Here is a 21,974-nt window from a genome sequence, read left to right as displayed (position 1 = left end):
TCATGTGTCCTTTGTCTGCGTCTCATTTATGTGTCTTTAGTTTGTAGGCATTCAGTCATCCCCAGCCCCTCCAGTTGTAGCTCCAGCCTCTTTGTCCCGAGCTCGGTGTGTATCAGTCCCCTGCTCAGTGTTTGTGTGTGTGTGTGTGTGTGTGTGTGTGTGTGTGTGTGCATGTTCTTCCCCATCTCGGTGTTTGTGTGTGTGTGTGTGTGTGTGTGTGTGTGTGTGTGTGCGTGCATGCTTGCGTGTCCATTCCCCAGTTCAGTGTGTGTGTGTGTGTGTGTGTGTGTGTGTGTGAGTTCCTTCCCTCAGTCTTTTAGTTTAGTTTTGTGTTTTATAGTTTTAGGTTTAACAGCCCTCCTTTGGTTCTGTTTCCCCCATTTAGATAATTGTTGTCACCTGCCTTCCCTCCAGCCCTCACTCCACACACCTGCTTCCTGTTTCCCTAATTGTTCCTTCCAGTGTATTTAAGCCCTTGTCTTGTCCCTGTGTTGTGTCGGTCCATTGTTATTGTACTAATATGATTATTTGGTAATCAGGATATTTTGTTTGTATTCATAAATATGCAACACATTTTCATAATTAATATGCTCTGAAGCATTGAATACAGTTCATTTTGTTATTAGATAATTTCATTGTTCTACAGAAAGGTTAAAAAAAGGAACTAGGAAGTCCCTGTGATTGGTTGTAAGCTAAAACCCAGGTGTTTAAGTTGAGCAGATTTATGATTTTCTCGCGAGAAGTGAGGAGAGAGAAGAACGAGAGGAGGGAGAAAGGAGGCGCGAAGGAGAATCGTCGGATGGCCGTGGAGAGAGACTAATGGAGCTCGAGGAGAACTTATAATAGGCCGGGTGCGGAATCATATCCAGCCTGGACGATTGTTCTTCACACCAGACAATCGTGGAAGAGTTTGTGGCCGATGTATGCAGTGGGAGAGCGAGTTTTAATCGGTTCCAGTGGAGGTCGGAGGAGCTAAGCTACACCAAAGTTTCGATGCAGCTGTCGGAGCCGCACAGGAGGAGTGTGACGCACGGATCCAGCCACTCACCTGCACCGTGGGAAGAGAGCCAGGGATGTTGGGACCCGGCATTGTTTTCCGCGATTGTGGGGACCACGGAATACCTCCAACTGGTAGGATTAAGGGTTCCATTAAGGGATATGAGCTCCAACGCGCGCCACCAAACTTAAGGCAAGCTTGCATAAAACATCGAGTGCACTCTAAAACTTCTAAAAAATAAAAAATAACTCTAAGGGAAAACTAAACACGGGTTTACTTACTGTAATTTGGAACTAGTTTTTTGTGTTTACCATTCTCATTTGGTTAATACAGATACTCAAAATTTATTGTGTGTTAGTGTTTTCGTTATCCAGATGTACACTGGGAAACAAAAGTGCTTTACCACATATTGTTGTGTGCCTTGGGAAACCTCTGGAATCAAAGTTAAACTTCTAGACACAGTTTATATACATTGGAATGTCTCTTTCGCCACAACCGTAATTTGAGATTAAGGGGTAACTAGACTCAATAGCCAGCACCATATTCTATCTAGCCAGGTGGGGAACGGGTTACATTATGTTATTCTGTCAGTCTCGTCTCGCATTTGGATTACTAATGTTTTTGGTCTTCTCGTGTTCTCTAGAGTTTTTGGATCTCCAGATCGTTATCTGGATTTTAGGATTTTGGCTTCCAGCCTTTTGGATGTATTTTTGTTTTTGGTTCACCTTTAAAATAAAAGATTTTTTCTTAATCTTCATCCCTGCCTCGTGTCATCCTGGTTCCTGCACTTTTGGGTCCTAACCATCTTCACATCGTGACTGTGTGTGTGTGTGTGTGTGTGTGTGTGTGTGTGTGTGTGTGTGTGTGTGTGTGTGGGTTGGTGTTGGTGTGAAGTGCCTTGAGACGACTCTTGTTGGGATTTGGCACTCTATAAATAAACTAATTAAATTGAAAACTTGAATTGAACTGGAAAATTTAAAATACTGTGTAAAATTATTTATTTCAGTAATTTAACTAGACTGAGAGACCATTTAAAGGCTCAGGAACCTTTACAGGTGTTTCTATCTGTAATTATAAATTTTAGCTGATTGTTAAATATCACACAGTGATCTTTTAATAGTCTAGATTAGTGTAATGTTCCGGTTAGTAGTTCCTCCTGTTAAGTGCTTATTTATTTAATTATTCAGTTTTATAAAAAAAAACATTTTATTACGTTCCAGTCATTAGTCATTTATATTTCAGTATTGTAGTCATTTACAGTCAGTCAAGTAAGTTTAATTAAGAGGGGAACCCATTTTTCTTGCATTCTTTAATGAAAAAAAGTAACGAAATGGTTATTTTTCATGGTATTCAGTTACTTTTATAATCTTGTAACTCGGTAAGTAACTAAATTACTTTTTTGACAAAGTAATGAGTAACTATAATTGATTACTTTTTTAAAGTAACATTCCCAACACTGATCATCATCAAGATTCTGACCTTGGTGTACGGCTTTAAATGACCTGGCGCCTGCTTATCGCTCTGATCTGCTCTCCCCCTATATTCAGAAGCACTGATTGAGGTCAGAAGATCACCTCCTCCTCTGCACTCCTAGGATGTGCTATACATTGCAGGGGGGGGGGGGGGGGGTCTATGCCGCCCCCCAGCTGTGAATACACTGCTTTTGGTGTAAGGCAGGCTCCCTCCCTGGCAGGTTTTCAATTTCAATTCAATTCAAGTTTATTTATAAAGCGCCAAATCACGACAAGAGTCGTCTCAAGGCACTTCCCATAATAAACATTCCAATTCACAGTTCATTAAGCCAATCAGAAATAATGTTTCCTATTTAAGGAACCCAGCAAATTGCATCAAGTCACTGACGAGTGTCAGTGACTATACAGCAATCCTCATACTAAGCAAGCACGCAGCGACAGTAGAGAGGAAAACTCCCTTTTAACAGGAAGAAACCTCCAGAGAATCCTGGCTCAGTATAAGCAGCCATCCTCCACGACTCACTGGGGATCGAGAAGACAGAGCAGACACACACACACACACACACACACACACACACACACACACACACACACACACACACACACACACACACACACACACACACACACACACACACACACACACACACACACACACACATAGATGGTGTCTATAGTTACATTGTGATGTTTTAGTAAATATTCTGTTTGGTGATATCAATCAAGTGGATCTCTAATTAAATGGATAAACTAATATTAGCACATCCAACGTCAAGGAAAGTAAAAAGTTATTATCAGGAGAGGGAGAATGTTTAAGTGGTTAGCAGCAGTGTGCTAGACGATGGCCCCCTCCATGAGGCCACCACAGCTCAGCAGAACATCGTTGTAGCTTCTTCTGGGGAGAAAAACACTTACAGAGAAAATAAAGTGAACAGATGAAATTGCACAAAATAGTACAGTTAAAGAGCAGACTGTAGAAGAAAGCAGTAGAGTGTGAAAAGTGGTCAGTGTATCCTCCAGCAGTCTAAGCCTATAGCAGCATAACTACAGAGATAACTCTGGATAATCTATCCTATTTAGATGGAGGCATGTTGGAGGCAGGGCAAGGGAGAGTCATCTTTACCGACTGTACACTCCACCTCCCTGTAATCCCCCACTTGTCCAGATTTAGGCTAACATCAGATTTTAACCATAGGCCCTATCAAATAAAAATGTTTTAAGCCTAGTCTTAAAAGTAGACAAAGTGTCTGCCTCACGGACTAAGGCTGGGAGCTGGTTCCACAGGAGAGGAGCCTGATAACTAAAAGATCTTCCTCCCGTCCTAATTTTAGATATTCTTGGAACCACCAGTAAACCTGCAGACTGAGAGCGAAGCACTCGGTTAGGAACGTATGGAACAATCAGATCACTGATGTATGATGGAGCTTGATTTTTAAGAGCTTTATATGTGAGAAGAAGGATCTTAAAATCTATTCTGAATTTAACAGGTAGCCAATGTAGGGAAGCTAAGACAGGAGAGATATGATCTCTCTTTTTAATTCTCATCAGAACTCTAGCTGCAGCATTTTGGACAAGCTGAAGACTTTTAACTACATTCTGTGGACTTCCTGAGAGTAATGAATTACAGTAATCCAGTCTTGATGTAATAAATGCATGAACTAGTTTTTCAGCATCACTCCTGGAAAGTATGCTTCTAATCTTAGCAATATTCCGAAGGTGAAAAAAGGAAATCCTACAAACCTGATTAATGTGGGATTCTAATGACATGCCCAGGTCGAAGATAACACCAGGGTTCCTTACTTTGTTCTTGGAGATTAATGTAATGCCATTCAGGTCAGGTGATTGACTAAGCAATCTCCTTTTCTGGATTTCAGGTCCAAAGATGAGAACTTCAGTCTTGTCTTGCTTTAAAAGCAAAAAGTTCTGAGTCATCCAATTTTTTATGTCTTCCAAGACAAGCCTGTAATCTAACTAACCGATTAGGTTCATCAGGGTTAATGGATAGATATAAGTCAAAGTCAAAGTCATTTTATTGTCATATAACTGAGTATCATCAGCATAACAGTGGAAGTTTATCCCATGCTGTCTAATGATTTTTCACATAATTGTGTATTTTAGTTGTATTTCTGTTGCTGGAAATCTAGTAATGGTTAAATAAATAAAATCCTTTAAAATGACACTAGAAGAGGCACAAGCCTGATGGAGGACTTACATTTCCTAACTTGGGTCAGACCCAACCACAGAAGAGCTGAAGCTGGGTGGTGAACACACACAGGTAGTTCTAACACCTGAGCTCCATGACGTCTGAGACTGATGCATCAGTGTTACAGCGGGACTAAAGACATGATCAGAAACAGGTTACAGCTGGATGATCTAGGAAGGTAGAAGATCAGGACGTCTGAGCGGTGAACAGGTGAGCGGACCTTCGGGACGTCCCGCTGTCACGCTAAGAAGGGCACGGCTGCGGATTCACGCCTGTAGCAGCGACTCTGTGGATCTGCAGCTGCAGACTATTCATCATGAACATTCACCTATTTAGCTCCTGATCAGCTGATGACAGCTTCATCACACCGATCTGCTGAATTAGTAACGCACGCATTTCCTTATCGGTAACGGAAACTGCGTTATGATTAAAGAAGACGGTAATTACTTAATTACTCGTTACTGAAAAAACTGCCTATATTGTTAGTTACACCGTAATTTTAAATGGCATTATTCCCATCACTGGTGATGATGATGATGATGATGATGATGATGATGATGATGATGGCCACAGTTTCTAAACAACTGCATCATTCAACACTGATATTTACAGAGAATTATGTGGTACTTATAAGCATAAATGATATCAGCAGAATGATGATGAGGATTTTGGTTTAAAGTTCTTTTAAGTGGTTGCTTTTAATAAATTGTCAAGTGTCAATAGAATATTAAGATATTCAATAAAATGTAATATTCCATGAAAATATGGATTAACAATATTAATGAACCTTCAGTATTTGATTGATGATGAAAATGGGTAAGCCAGGGAAACAACACTTAATAATATTTTGGCACAGAGGCAATAATAGAGTTCATAAAAATCCATTACATAATGATGATGCAGGCTCTCTGATGCTACTCGGGCCTGCAGGTGGGTGTGTAGGTCCTGTGAGAGAAAGTGGAAAAAGGATGGCCAACAGGTCTCCTGATGATGCTCAGTCTTCAGGCTGATGATGATGATGATGATGATGATGATGATGAAGATCATAATGATGTGATGGTGGTAATGATGATGATGATGTTTATAATGATGATGGTGATGAATTTGATGACGTTGCTGATAATGACGATGATGGTGATGATCATGATGATGATGGTGATGATGCTGAATATGATTTTGATGATGATGTTGCTGATAATGATGATGAAGATGATGGTGAAGATGATGGTGATGTAACGTCCAGCAATGGTCAGTTTTCACCTAAAAACTGACCTACATGCCACCTGTCACCGGCAAACATAAATTCCATCCTCTAAGGTGGATTTTACATTCTACCTTCCAACAAGCAACAAGGTTCTGCAAACCTTGTTGACATTTCAGGAGGAACACGATGTCAGCCTGTGTTCCCAAACTAAGCCTTCTTCTGAAAACACCGCAGGATTCCTCATGCCTCTGATTAAAGTGACTATTTTCAGCTCATATGAGTTAGTCAATTGTGAAATGGAATGAACAAATGTTATATGAAATGATCAATAATGTTTTGATTAATCTGTGCTTAAATTACTGTGGTTGAAGTTAAACATTTTGATATTATGATCAGTAATGTTGGTTTAACAAGTGAATCATTATTTTCTTACAGCTCTCACACGCAGGCACGTGACAATGACAAGGTTAAGCTAATATCATGACACATTGCTTTCTGTTCCACAAATCAGCGTGTCATGTATCTGAAAGAAGGCGTGACGTTCTGAGGTTTGCTTGTGAACACCTCTTAACATGGCACGTCCTGGTTGGCCAAGAAATCATAATATGAGAATTTTAAAACAGAGCTCACTAGACGGTGAGTCAGTTCTAGAGCAAGCTACGGACAGGCCATCCATAGCGAACCCTCTTTAACCCAAAGCTTTCGACAAGCTAAAAGCTGCCTACAGCTGACACAGCAAAACAGTTCCTTCAGCTATTCAGAAACAGCTGTTCTAGACACAAACAATTTCATCTATCTGTCGTGACTCGGAGACATCTCTGGACTGGAGCGTCGGTGCTGCAGTTAATCTACTGAATCTCGGTGCCCAGAGGTCATCCGACCTTCCTGTCGGATCCGCGAAGAGGGTCTCCAAAAGGGTGAGGTAGACACACAGATTGCGTCTGATGCCGTTTTGAAAAGAATCAACTTAATAGTTGAATACAAACCAAATTCCTTTTCACACCCAGAACTCAGTTCTTCTAGACAAAAGGTTCTGAAAACACACGCCATTAAATCACCATACATCACATCACATCCACTTAGATTCATCCATCACAGTAGTGTTGGTTAACTTGTCATGTTTTTATTTGTTTAGAAAATAATTTTCTCATCTTTTATAAACCTGACTCTGTCTGAATTGAGACGAAGTGTGTTTGATCCCTGAAAAAGCAAAGAATCCTAGAATCTTCTGATTAAACATCCAAAGACCAATCAGGTTGATATTCTATATTTATGTAGAGGATCACAGCTTAATGGTCATAAGTAAAGGTAATATATTAAACTTAAAAGCAACAACATTTACCCTCTACAGTGATGATGCTGATGATGATTTTGATGATGGTGTTGCTGATAATGATGAAGATGATGATGGTGAAGATGATGGTGATTATTTTGGTGATAACGTTGGTGATAGCGTTGATGCTAATGATGATGGTGATGATGCTCATGATGATTTTGATGATGGCGTTGCTTATAATGATGAAGATGATGATGGTGAAGAGATGGTGATTATTTTGGTGATAACGTTGATGATAATGATGGTGGAGATGATGATAATGATGATGACGTTTTGATGATGATAATGATGATGGTGATGATGCTGATGATGCTGATGATGATTTTGATGATGACGTTTTGATAATGATAATGATGATGAGGATGGTGATGATTTTGATGATGACGTTTTGATAATGATAATGATGATGAGGATGGTGATGATAATGATGATGATGATAATGATGATGCTGATGATGATTTTGATGACGTTGCTGATAATGATGATGATGATGATGAGGATGGTGATGATGATGGTGATGATGCTGATGACTATTTTGATGATAACGTTGCTGATAATGATGATGATGATGATGATAATGATAATGATGATGATGGTGGAGATAATGATGATGATGATGGTGATGATGCTGATGACTATTTTGATGATAACATTGCTGATAATGATGATGATGATGATGATGCTGTTGTTGATGATGATAATGATGGTGATGATTTTGATGATGGCATTGCTGATGATGATGATGATGCTGTTGTTGATGATGATAATGATGGTGATGATTTTGATGATGGCTTTGCTGATAATGATGATGAGGATAATGACGATAATGGTGATGATTATTTTGGTGATAACGTTGTTGATAATGATGATGAAGATGATGGTGGAGATAATAATGATGATGATGATGATGATGATGATTTTGATGATAGCGTTGCTGATAATGATGATGATGATGATGATGATGATGATGATGATGATGATGATGATGATGATTTTGATGATGGCGTTGCTGCTGCTGCTGATGATGGTGATGCTGATGATGATTTTGATGGCATTGCTGATAATGATGATGAGGGTGATGATGCTGATAATGATGATGAAGATGATGGTGGAGATAATGATAATGATGATGATGATGCTGTTGGTGATGATGCTGATGATGATTTTGATGATGGCATTGCTGATAATGATGATGATGATGATGATGCTGTTGTTGATGATGATAATGATGGTGATGATTTTGATGATGGCTTTGCTGATAATGATGATGAGGATAATGACGATAATGGTGATGATTATTTTGGTGATAACGTTGTTGATAATGATGATGAAGATGATGGTGGAGATAATAATGATGATGATGATGATGATGATGATTTTGATGATAGCGTTGCTGATAATGATGATGATGATGATGATGATGATGATTTTGATGATGGCGTTGCTGCTGCTGCTGCTGCTGATGATGATGGTGATGCTGATGATGATTTTGATGGCATTGCTGATAATGATGATGAGGGTGATGATGCTGATAATGATGATTAAGATGATGGTGGAGATAATGATAATGATGATGATGATGCTGTTGGTGATGATGCTAATGATGATTTTGATGATGGTATTGCTGATGCTGATGTTGTTGATGATGATGATGGTGATGCTGATGATGATTTTGATAATGATGACGATGGTGAAGATGATGAGGGTGATGATGCTGATAATAATGAAGATAATGATGATGGTCATCATGCTCATGAACCATTTCAATGATAACATTGCTGATAATGATGATGATGATGATGATGATGATGATGATGATATTGATGATGATTTTGATGGTAACGTTGCTGCTGATGATGAAGATAATGATGATGATGGTGATGATGCTGATTAACCATTTTGATGATAACGTTGCTGATAATTATGATGATGATGCTGATCGTGATGCTGATGATGATTTTGATGGTAATGTTGCTGATAATGATGATGATGATAATGATGATGATGATAATGATGGTGATGATAATGATGATGAAGATGATGGTGGAGATAATGATAATGATGATGATGATGCTGTTGGTGATGATGCTGATGATGATTTTGATGATGGTATTGCTGATGCTGATGCTGATGTTGTTGTTGATGATGATGGTGATGCTGATGATGATTTTGATGATGGCATTGCTGATAATGATGACGATGGTGATGATGATGAGGGTGATGATGCTGATAATAATGAAGATAATGATGATGGTCATCATGCTCATGAACCATTTCAATGATAACATTGCTGATAATGATGATGATGATGATGATGATGATGATGATGATATTGATGATGATTTTGATGGTAACGTTGCTGCTGATGATGAAGATAATGATGATGATGGTGATGATGCTGATTAACCATTTTGATGATAACGTTGCTGATAATTATGATGATGATGCTGATCGTGATGCTGATGATGATTTTGATGGTAATGTTGCTGATAATGATGATGATGATAATGATGATGATGATAATGATGGTGATGATAATGATGATGAAGATGATGGTAGAGATAATGATAATGATGATGATGGTGATGATGCTGATGATGATTTTGATGATGGCGTTGGTGATAATGATGAAGATGATGATGGTGAAGATGATGGTGATTATTTTGGTGATAACGTTGGTGATAGCGTTGATGCTAATGATGATGGTGATGATGCTCATGATGATTTTGATGATGGCGTTGCTTATAATGATGAAGATGATGATGGTGAAGAGATGGTGATTATTTTGGTGATAACGTTGATGATAATGATGGTGGAGATGATGATAATGATGATGACGTTTTGATGATGATAATGATGATGGTGATGATGCTGATGATGCTGATGATGATTTTGATGATGACGTTTTGATAATGATAATGATGATGAGGATGGTGATGATTTTGATGATGACGTTTTGATAATGATAATGATGATGAGGATGGTGATGATAATGATGATGATGATAATGATGATGCTGATGATGATTTTGATGACGTTGCTGATAATGATGATGATGATGATGAGGATGGTGATGATGATGGTGATGATGCTGATGACTATTTTGATGATAACGTTGCTGATAATGATGATGATGATGATGATAATGATAATGATGATGATGGTGGAGATAATGATGATGATGATGGTGATGATGCTGATGACTATTTTGATGATAACATTGCTGATAATGATGATGATGATGATGATGCTGTTGTTGATGATGATAATGATGGTGATGATTTTGATGATGGCATTGCTGATGATGATGATGATGCTGTTGTTGATGATGATAATGATGGTGATGATTTTGATGATGGCTTTGCTGATAATGATGATGAGGATAATGACGATAATGGTGATGATTATTTTGGTGATAACGTTGTTGATAATGATGATGAAGATGATGGTGGAGATAATAATGATGATGATGATGATGATGATGATTTTGATGATAGCGTTGCTGATAATGATGATGATGATGATGATGATGATGATGATGATGATGATGATGATGATTTTGATGATGGCGTTGCTGCTGCTGCTGATGATGGTGATGCTGATGATGATTTTGATGGCATTGCTGATAATGATGATGAGGGTGATGATGCTGATAATGATGATGAAGATGATGGTGGAGATAATGATAATGATGATGATGATGCTGTTGGTGATGATGCTGATGATGATTTTGATGATGGCATTGCTGATAATGATGATGATGATGATGATGCTGTTGTTGATGATGATAATGATGGTGATGATTTTGATGATGGCTTTGCTGATAATGATGATGAGGATAATGACGATAATGGTGATGATTATTTTGGTGATAACGTTGTTGATAATGATGATGAAGATGATGGTGGAGATAATAATGATGATGATGATGATGATGATGATTTTGATGATAGCGTTGCTGATAATGATGATGATGATGATGATGATGATGATTTTGATGATGGCGTTGCTGCTGCTGCTGCTGCTGATGATGATGGTGATGCTGATGATGATTTTGATGGCATTGCTGATAATGATGATGAGGGTGATGATGCTGATAATGATGATTAAGATGATGGTGGAGATAATGATAATGATGATGATGATGCTGTTGGTGATGATGCTAATGATGATTTTGATGATGGTATTGCTGATGCTGATGTTGTTGATGATGATGATGGTGATGCTGATGATGATTTTGATAATGATGACGATGGTGAAGATGATGAGGGTGATGATGCTGATAATAATGAAGATAATGATGATGGTCATCATGCTCATGAACCATTTCAATGATAACATTGCTGATAATGATGATGATGATGATGATGATGATGATATTGATGATGATTTTGATGGTAACGTTGCTGCTGATGATGAAGATAATGATGATGATGGTGATGATGCTGATTAACCATTTTGATGATAACGTTGCTGATAATTATGATGATGATGCTGATCGTGATGCTGATGATGATTTTGATGGTAATGTTGCTGATAATGATGATGATGATAATGATGATGATGATAATGATGGTGATGATAATGATGATGAAGATGATGGTGGAGATAATGATAATGATGATGATGATGCTGTTGGTGATGATGCTGATGATGATTTTGATGATGGTATTGCTGATGCTGATGCTGATGTTGTTGTTGATGATGATGGTGATGCTGATGATGATTTTGATGATGGCATTGCTGATAATGATGACGATGGTGATGATGATGAGGGTGATGATGCTGATAATAATGAAGATAATGATGATGGTCATCATGCTCATGAACCATTTCAATGATAACATTGCTGATAATGATGATGATGATGATGATGATGATGATGATGATATTGATGATGATTTTGATGGTAACGTTGCTGCTGATGATGAAGATAATGATGATGATGGTGATGATGCTGATTAACCATTTTGATGATAACGTTGCTGATAATTATGATGATGATGCTGATCGTGATGCTGATGATGATTTTGATGGTAATGTTGCTGATAATGATGATGATGATAATGATGATGATGATAATGATGGTGATGATAATGATGATGAAGATGATGGTAGAGATAATGATAATGATGATGATGGTGATGATGCTGATGATGATTTTGATGATGGCGTTGGTGATAATGATGATGATGATAATGATGATGAAGATAATGAAGATGATGGCGATGATGCTGATAGTGATTTTATTGATAATGTTGCTGATAATGATGATGATGAAGATGATGATGATGATGATGATGATGGTAGAGATAATGATAATGATGATGATAATGATGATAATGATAATGATGGTGATGATAATGATGATGAAGATGATGGTAGAGATAATGATAATGATGATGATGGTGATGATGCTGATGATGATTTTGATGATGGCGTTGGTGATAATGATGATGATGATAATGATGATGAAGATAATGAAGATGATGGCGATGATGCTGATAGTGATTTTATTGATAATGTTGCTGATAATGATGATGATGATGATGATGATGATGATGATGATGATGGTAGAGATAATGATAATGATGATGATGGTGATGATGCTGATGATGATTTTGATGATGGCGTTGGTGATAATGATGATGATGATAATGACGATGAAGATAATGATGATGATGGCGATGATGCTGATGGTGATTTTATTGATAATGTTGCTGATAATGATGATGATGGTAATGATGATGATGATGATGATGGTAGAGATAATGATAATGATGATGATAATGATGATGAAGATGATGGTAGAGATAATGATTATGATGATGATGATAATGATGATGATGTTAATGATGATGAACATGATGGTAGAGATAATGATTATGATGATGATGATGATTATGATGATGTTGATGATGATGATGATGATGATGATGATGGTAGAGATAATGATAATGATGATGATGGTGATGATGTTGATTTTGATGATGGCGTTGGTGATAATGATGATGATGATAATGATGATGAAGATAATGATGATGATGGTGATGATGCTGATAGTGATTTTATTGATAACGTTGCTGATAATGATGATGATGATGATAATGATGATGGTGATGATGATGATGATGATGGTAGAGATAATGATAATGATGATGAAGATGATGGTAGAGATAATGATAATGATGATAATGATGATGGTGATGATGATGAGGGTGATGATGCTGATAATGGTTTTGATGATAACGTTGCTGATAATGATAATGATGATGATGATGATGATAATGATGATGGTAGCGATAATGATAATGATGATAATGATGATGGTGATGATGATGAGGGTGATGATGCTGATAATGGTTTTGATGATAACGTTGCTGATAATGATAATGATGATGATGATGATGATGGTAGAGATAATGATGATGAAGATGATGGTAGAGATAATGATAATGATGATAATGATGATGATGATGGTGATGATGATGAGGGTGATGATGCTGATAATGATTTTGATGGTAACGTTGCTGATAATGATGATGATGGTGATGATGCTGATGATGATTTTGATGATGGCGTTGCTGATAATGATGATGATGGTGATGATGCTGATGATGATTTTGATGATGGCGTTGCTGATAATGATGATGATGAGGCTGATGATGATGATGATGGTGATGATGCTGATGATGATTTTGATGGTAACATTGCTGATAATGATGAAGATAATGATGATGATGATCGTATGATGACTGCATCATTCAACACTGATATTTACAGAGATTCTGTGCTCATTTGTAAGTATGGATATTATAAAAAGCTATCAGCATGGACTCCATTCGAATCTTTGTGACTGGAGCTGTTTTATGGAAACAAACGAGTGTCGGACATGGCCTCTCTCGGAACAGCTATTAGCTCCAGGAAAATGAGAGAAAACCAGAAGCCCTATATAACGGCCACAACAGTCTTCATAGGAAAAAGCCTATGGATGTTGTAAACTTTGGACAGTCCCTCTATTGGGATGCTTAAGAAATATTCCGGAAATGTTCTGGTTTTATAAACTAATTCTGATTTCAGTCAGATTATAGCAAGCTGGAGCCCAAGAAGGACTCCAAAACAGTTAGCTTCCAGTTATTAGAGCACATCGTGACCTGGGATGATATGCTACTGGGACCAGAGTCCTGAATGTGATTTACTCTAAAGAATGCTGTCGCCACGGGCAGAATGGACACGATGCAGACTGAGAGTTGAGTCGTTTAGACAAGACCACTGTGGGTAGTTTGCTGGAATGACTGGAGTGGTTCCGGCTGTGGTCCCTCTGTCTTTTTCTCCATTCTGTTTGCGGAGGAAAGAATGAAAAACAAAAACAACAAATTCTTGCCCTTCCTCCCTCACAGAAACAGAGTTTCTGTTTCTGTCTGAAATAGCTGTTATTTTTAGAAGAGACATGCTCTCTGTTAAACTACAACATCAGAAAATCACCACATACAACCTTTTTATTTGCAGACTTCTGGCCTCCAAACCCATGAGTCACTGTAAAGTATGTGGTGACGTTACTCCAAACTGTACATTCCAATGTCTTTATTACAAAACACTGATATTCAGCTGATTGAGTCAAAGAGGCTCACCCTAATCTGCTTCTACTTAAACGAACTTGATTGATACTTTCATCATACAGGTTATAGCAGGCGGTCTGCACAGGTTTGTTTAATGGTTTTCCATTTCAAACCACCTTCATTAAATTTCTCTTGCATTTGACAGCAAATCATAACATTATGTGAATGAAATGTAGCACCAACAAGTAAGAGCTGCCGATAGTAAAGCAGAGTGAAGCATAATGAACTACGCATAAAATAGGGGGGATAAAACAGATGCTTTCGATTTCTCACTCACTTTAGTGTTTCTTTCAACCAGTAATTGAGTTTAACATCAAATGATAGGTAATATCTTGGCCTGGGTTTGTGATGATCACAATAAACAACAGTTCTCCAAATTGTGGTCATTAAATCAACAAAAGTATAAAGTTTATATTGGAAAAAATAAAAGAATATGGTGCAAAAGTCCATTTAATTCAGTAATCCTGAACTGAGATCATCAAAAGGCTCAGGAACCCGTTACAGGTGTTCTGGATTCGTTAGGTGGTTAGCTGTGACACTTCGTCTAGAATGTTGAATCTTTTCACAATGTTCTAATTGTCTGAGATTTTGAATGTGGGGTTTTCATAAGCTGCAAGCTATAATGTTCACAATTATAACAACGAGAGACTAGAAATATCTGGCTTTGTATTTATTGAATCTCTATTAGTTTCACCTTATAAATTCAATTAATGAAATAACTGAACTCGTTCACCTTTTTATAACTTTTTCCATTTTACCTGTACATTAAAAAAGAGGTAATCAATTAAATATCACAAATGATATGGGAATGTTCTTTTGGAAATGGGAGTGAAAGTCATGAACTCCTCAGTTGATTGACCTTTAGCGTTAGCATCATAGTGCCATATTTGTACCTCTTTCTTTGGGGAATCTGAGTATAATTAGTTAAATTATTTATTAAATGTTTTGGACACTGGTTCTGTCTCTCAGTACACCCCTCTCTGATGTCTCAACCAAGGGACCACACCGGTTTGAATTTAGTGAAGCCAACAAGGAAGTACCAAAAATGGCAACTGGCTAGTGTCTCTATCGACTTTTCAGTTTGACATCAAGTATCGGGCTGGTGATGCAAATGCTGACGCAGATGGGTTGTCAAGGAGACCTCAGGAAGTTCCTCAAGAGGACTATGACTACCTCCAAGAGAAAGAAAGGATAAACTCAATGACAAATCACATTCTAAGGAGGAAGATCCCATCTCAGGCAGTCTCTGCAGTATGCCAACATCACGCTAACCACATTACCTGGCATGACGAAAGATACTTGGTATGAGGAACAGAGACATGACCCCTCAATTAAGAGTCATTACCCTTGTAGAAACCAAAAGCCCAGTCTAAAAAACGTACGAGCTAAAAGGCCGGAAGTCAAGTTGCTCCTCCGAGAGTGGGGAAGGCTTGAGCTTGTAGATGGCGTCCACTACAGGAAGTTGTTTGAAAGGGGCAGCCAAATCCACCAGCTCGTCTTACCTGACAAATACAGAGAAAGAGCTATGAAAGGGTTTCATGATGAAGTTGGTCACTTAGGGCCAGATCGTGTGTTAAGTCTTGCTCGTGCAAGATGTTATTGGCCCAAAATGAAAGAGTACATCGAAAGGAAATGTCAGACATGTGAGCATTGTTTCCGAAGGAAGACTCAGCCACAGCAAGCAGCGCCCATGACAAACTTTTAGACGACTTACTCTTTAGATCTTGTTTGCATGGACTATTTGTCCCTTGAGCCTGCCAGTCATGACACTAGATATATATTGGTCATCACCGACCATTTCACCAAGTTCGCAGTGGCTGTGCCCACAAAAGATCAAAAGGCCAAAACTGTCGCAAAAGCTCTGTGAGAAAATTATCTAGTCCATTATGGGTTTCCCAGCCGCCTCCATAGTGATCAGGGACGGGATTTAGAATCCCACACGATAAAGGAACTGTGTTCGCTGATTGGAACAAAGGACGCACTATCCTGTACCATTCCCAGGGTAATCCTGTGGAGCGCTATAACAGGTCCCTTTTAAGCATGCTTGGTACCTTGGAGGAAAAAGATAAACAACATTGGAGAGAACATGTCAAACCGCTCGTACACCCGTACAATTGTACAAGGAATGATGCAACTGGTTAGTCACCGTATGAGTTGATGTTCGGCAGGCAGCCGACCCTCCTTTTTGACCTCGTACTGGCCCGAACCCCCCCCCCCCCCGAGCACATTGATACTCAGAGCAGTTCTGCGGTTACTCTTGGGGAAGAACCCATTGAGCTTTGGCGCTCCTGAAGAGAAATGCATCCACCACACATGTTCACCCACGTGAACCTCTAACTGCAATATGGGAGAGTAAAATTTATAAGCTGTAGCTGTTTGTTGTTGTTTCATGAGCAGAAACTACTCTGAGCACCCCTCCTCTCTACCCCCGATGACTTACTGATCACCTCACGTTATTTTGTCATGAGTAAAAAATCGCGCACCCCTCACCCTCTCCCGACGCGGGTTGGGGGGATGGGGGGGCGCAGGGCGCAGTTATGTTGTTACTAGTAGAAATTATAATTCAGGAAATTCACAATAACAGCTGCAATAAAAACCTATATGTATTCCAGACTGTTTTAATTTTATTGTTCCCAGCAGAAATCAACTTTCCAGATATCCATAGGAACATTCTTACGGAATGAAATGTCACATTAATGAAATTTTTATTTTGAGCAAAGTATTCTTTGAGTATTATTTTGAGAGTAAAGTCATATCTGTGTCAACATCTCTAATTCCCTTCAATGTTGTTCATTTTTCTAACATGTGACAAAAACACAGGCTTCCAAACTTTCTGCAGTAATTTAATTAGAACAGTTTCTCCTCAGTCCTTCCCAGTTTCCGCGGTTTCTCTCGTTAAATCAAAGATGTAGGCTGAAACCAGCTCCTCCCTCTCTCATTCTGAACTTTGGTTGTGTCCTCTGTGTGCTTGGATGTTAATCATGGAATTATTAGAACAAAGATGGCAAGCTGTGGTATTGATTGGACTACGAGATCATTCAAGAAGTCTCGGCTTCATCTTTATCAGTAAATAAATAAATCCAGGCTGCACTCATCAAGTATTTTTCTGAATACTTAGACCAGCAGGAGGAAAACTGAGGAAAATAAGAGGAGCTTGGAGAAAGCTGCCACCACCGCAGAATGAACCGTCCTGGTGAAAAAGTCACAAATTATTCAAAAATGTGTGACTCTATGGATGTGTTTCTATTAGAGAACAAAATTGTATTTGCTATAAAAACTGGCTTTTGCATAACCCCTTCTTTACTGTGTTTTAGCGAGTCTGTAGTACCTCTTTGTAAAGCAAATTATACAGACTTAACCTTCAGAGGCAGTCCCCATCTGTTTTGGTGGGTGGGCAGGTGAAGGAGAGAGCGTTGGAAGAGCCTTCATCAATGCAAGGTGGGCTTCAGCTGTACACAGCAGAAACACACCTGCATAAACCTACATTTCAGTGGAGGCATCATCAGAATTGCTGGCAGGGGATAACAGCAGAGCAGATGCACCTCTGGAAGAACTGCGATCAGCATCTTCATCATCAGCTCCTTCATCACTAATACAGCAGCTCTTTGAGTTGCTCAACCGTGTTTCTCTGGCTAAAAGTGCCTGAAAATCTCTGTTAGCTTCGGGTTAGCTCCGGGTTTGGGTTGGGCATGGGTAGTCCATAGCTACCCCCATGTAGCTTTGGGTTATGTAATGTCCAGAAAGGGTCATTGTTCATCTACAGTTTGACCTCCTCAGTATCTACAGACATAATTCTGCCTCTTGTGTGCCCTCTCTTCCAAGCTGCAAGAACGATTCTGCAGTGCTTGTTGACATCCCGAGATCACAACATTGTCAACGTGTTCCCTTCCCAAGGTTCCTCTCTGCCAAGCTGCTGCTTATCCAGTCACAGAATAAAGAACGAACTTTTATAATAATAAACCGTTATAAATTATGAAATGTTAAAATAATGATGGAATGAAAAGAACAATATGGTTAAATTAAATACCTAAATAATCATATAATGAATGGACAAGGTGTTAAATGAAATGTTTTGATTAATCTGTGCCTAAATCAATAAGGCTGAAATGAACGTGCCCTGTAATATCCATTTGTCTGATAATCAGTGCACGTGACTTGACAAGCTCATACACATGACCATATGACAAGGTCAAGGTAATTTCATGACACGTGGAGATTTTCTCATCCACAAATCAGAGCATCTTTTATCCGAAGGAGTGTTCTGAGGTTTGTTTGGTAAAACCTCCTTAACATGGCACGTTGTGATTAGCCAGAAAATCGTAACATAGGAATTAACAAAACTTAGATCACTTCCCGAGTTACTCAGTTCAGTCGAGTCAAGTTGAGTTTTTGAGCCGAACTTCGGAGTGGCCAATCCGAAGGAAACTGAAACATCTCTCTGACATACAGTCAAAATAATTTTGCACGGTGCAAAGCTGACACAGCTTCGGCTCCTTAAGAGTCGTCTTTGACGCAACACCTTCCTGCCTGTTGTGTCCTGGAGACAACCCGAGACCAGACTGGTCTTACTGCGGTTTTTCTATGAACTTCGGTGCCTTGGGGTCCACCAGACTTCCTGACATTCCGGATCCACCGGGGGTCTCCGATCAGGTTTGTAGACACAGCAAGATTGCATCTGATGCCGTTTTATTAATAAATCAACTCTGTAGTTTGTAGCAGACCAAATTCTTTCACACTCAGAACTCACATTTACTTCCAGATACAAAGGTTCTGATACAAATCACGTTCCATCATCACACATATTCATCCATCACACATCATTTCATAACTTGTCATGTATCATGATTAGTCTAGAAAATAAAGTTTATTTTAATTATATACTTGACTCTGTCTGAATTAATACGAAGTGTTTTTATGGTCCCTGAATAAGCAAAGAACCCTAAATTCTTCTGGTTAAACATTCAAAGATCAATCAGGTTGATGTTCTATATTTATATAGAGTCATCACATCTTATTGATCACAATTACCCCCCCCCCCCCCCCCCCAAAAAAAATTCACTACGTAACAATTGTTACAGTTAGCTTGTAGGTTCAGAGTTTTTGGATGCTAATCATTTGCTCCCACCCTCATAGCCCTACTCTCAGCTCCACCTCCTTTTCCATTTTCAGATTGTCTGGGCGTGACGCGACGTGTGACATGGCCAAGATGGCGGAAATCAGAACCGCTCATTTGACTTCAAGAGAGCCCCACAGATAAACTCTGTAGTGAGGTCGTGTTTTTATCAGCTTCGCCGCCTTACTCACCTCAGACGAATCCTGAAACGGAGGCATTTGGAGTCAGTCATTCATGCATTCATTACCTCTCGCCTGGACTATGCAAACGCCCTACTCGTTGGTGTTCCGGACTCTGCCCTGAATCGGCTGCAGGTTGTTCAGAATGCTGCTGCCAGGTTCTTGACGGGTACACACCGACGTAGCCACATTACACCTGTCCTGGCACATCTTCACTGGCTCCCTGTCATTTTCAGAGTGCAGTTTAAGTTACTGACTTTTGTTTTTAAAGCACTCAGTGACCTGGCACCTTCCTACCTCTCTGCCCTTCTCACTCCATATGTGCCCACCCGCTCGTTGAGGTCGGCTGACCTATTGCTGCTGCACACGCCGCGGATGAGGCTCAAATCGCGGGGTGAACGAGCATTTGTCCATGCTGCCCCAAAGCTATGGAACTCATTGCCCATTGGAGTTCGGCAGGCTCCATCTCTGGCGGTTTTTAAATCACGTTTAAAGACCCACTTTTACACTTTGGCTTTTAGACAGTGACTCGTTTTAGTGTTTTATTGTGTCATTGTTTTAATGTGTTCTTATTATTCATGTTTTCTCTGCTTTTAATTGAGATTTTATCCTTTGTTTTAGCTCCTTGTAATGGGTGTGTTTTGTTTTAGCCTGTGCAGCACTTTGGGCAGCTCCCATGCTGCATTTTAAATGTGCTATATAAATAAACTATGCTATGCTATGCTATGCTATGCTATGGGTGGGGTTTGTCAAGCTTTTTTGTAAAGCATTGTGTCTCACATGTACACTTATTGGCCCTGGTAGTGAAGACTGCAGCAGGAAGAAACTGGCTGTCAGATCGGCATTATGCAAACCTGCCTGTGTGGTTTGCATGCTTCCACTTGGATATGAAGGTAGATGTAAGGGCATGCATGTCTCCTCTGGATAATTATTGTATAAGAAACTGGACAGCTGCAATGGACTGGCCCTCTGTCCAGGGTGTACCCCGCCTGATTGCCCATTGACCGCTGGAGATAGCCCCCCCCCCGCAACCCTACGTGGACAAAGCGGGTTCAGACAATGGATGGATGGAAACTGGACAGACCACCTTATGAATAATTGCACATGTGAGGAGTAGCTGGTGTTGACAGCAGTGGAATGAACAGCAAACAGGGATTCCAGTTGGCTTAAGAAAGCCTGAGCTGCACGTGTTGGTGAGTAAAACTGTGGGACTCGTGTTGTACTTAGCCCTCCGCTTGTCTAACACTGCAGCTATTTTTGTATTTTTAATTGAAAAGTCAAAGTGAATTAGAAAACTTTTAGGATTATTGTCATGTGTTGTGTTTGGCGGCGCTATAAACCCACATCTTAATCAGAAGTAAGTAGTCATACTTTGGTTTAAGCCATGGTCTGATGTCATCAACATCACGATAATGTGCCTCAGTGGATTTCCACAAAAACAAGGCTAGTGTTTGCTTTCAGTCATGTTCAAACTCTCTTATTCGTGTTTATTTATCTACTCTGAATTAATTCATCTGTGTTACGGCCAACTGCCATGTTTTGGGTACGTTTTCATCTCAAAACACTTGGATTTAATTATAATGGTAATATGATATCCAAACATTCTGGTATTATATTAATAACACAATTATTGCCCAGCAGTGTGAGATGCAGCTTTTTCATATTAGGATTTTCTGTACCTACTATTATGGACAAAAGCTAATTTAAAGTATTGACACAGTTTATTTTCTGGAGTTTTAAAAGATTTGTCCTGCTTCCATGGCCTGCAGAATTCCAGCTGAAAAACAAACCTGTGTCACCACTGCACCCTCCTTTAGAACAACACCGTTGCAGGAAGAACAGGAAACAGCC

Source organism: Nothobranchius furzeri, chromosome 16 (assembly GCF_043380555.1).
Source record: "Nothobranchius furzeri strain GRZ-AD chromosome 16, NfurGRZ-RIMD1, whole genome shotgun sequence".
NCBI classification, from domain to species: domain Eukaryota; kingdom Metazoa; phylum Chordata; class Actinopteri; order Cyprinodontiformes; family Nothobranchiidae; genus Nothobranchius; species Nothobranchius furzeri.
The sequence above is the reverse complement of the archived record's forward strand: the minus strand, read 5'-3'. Positions refer to the sequence as shown.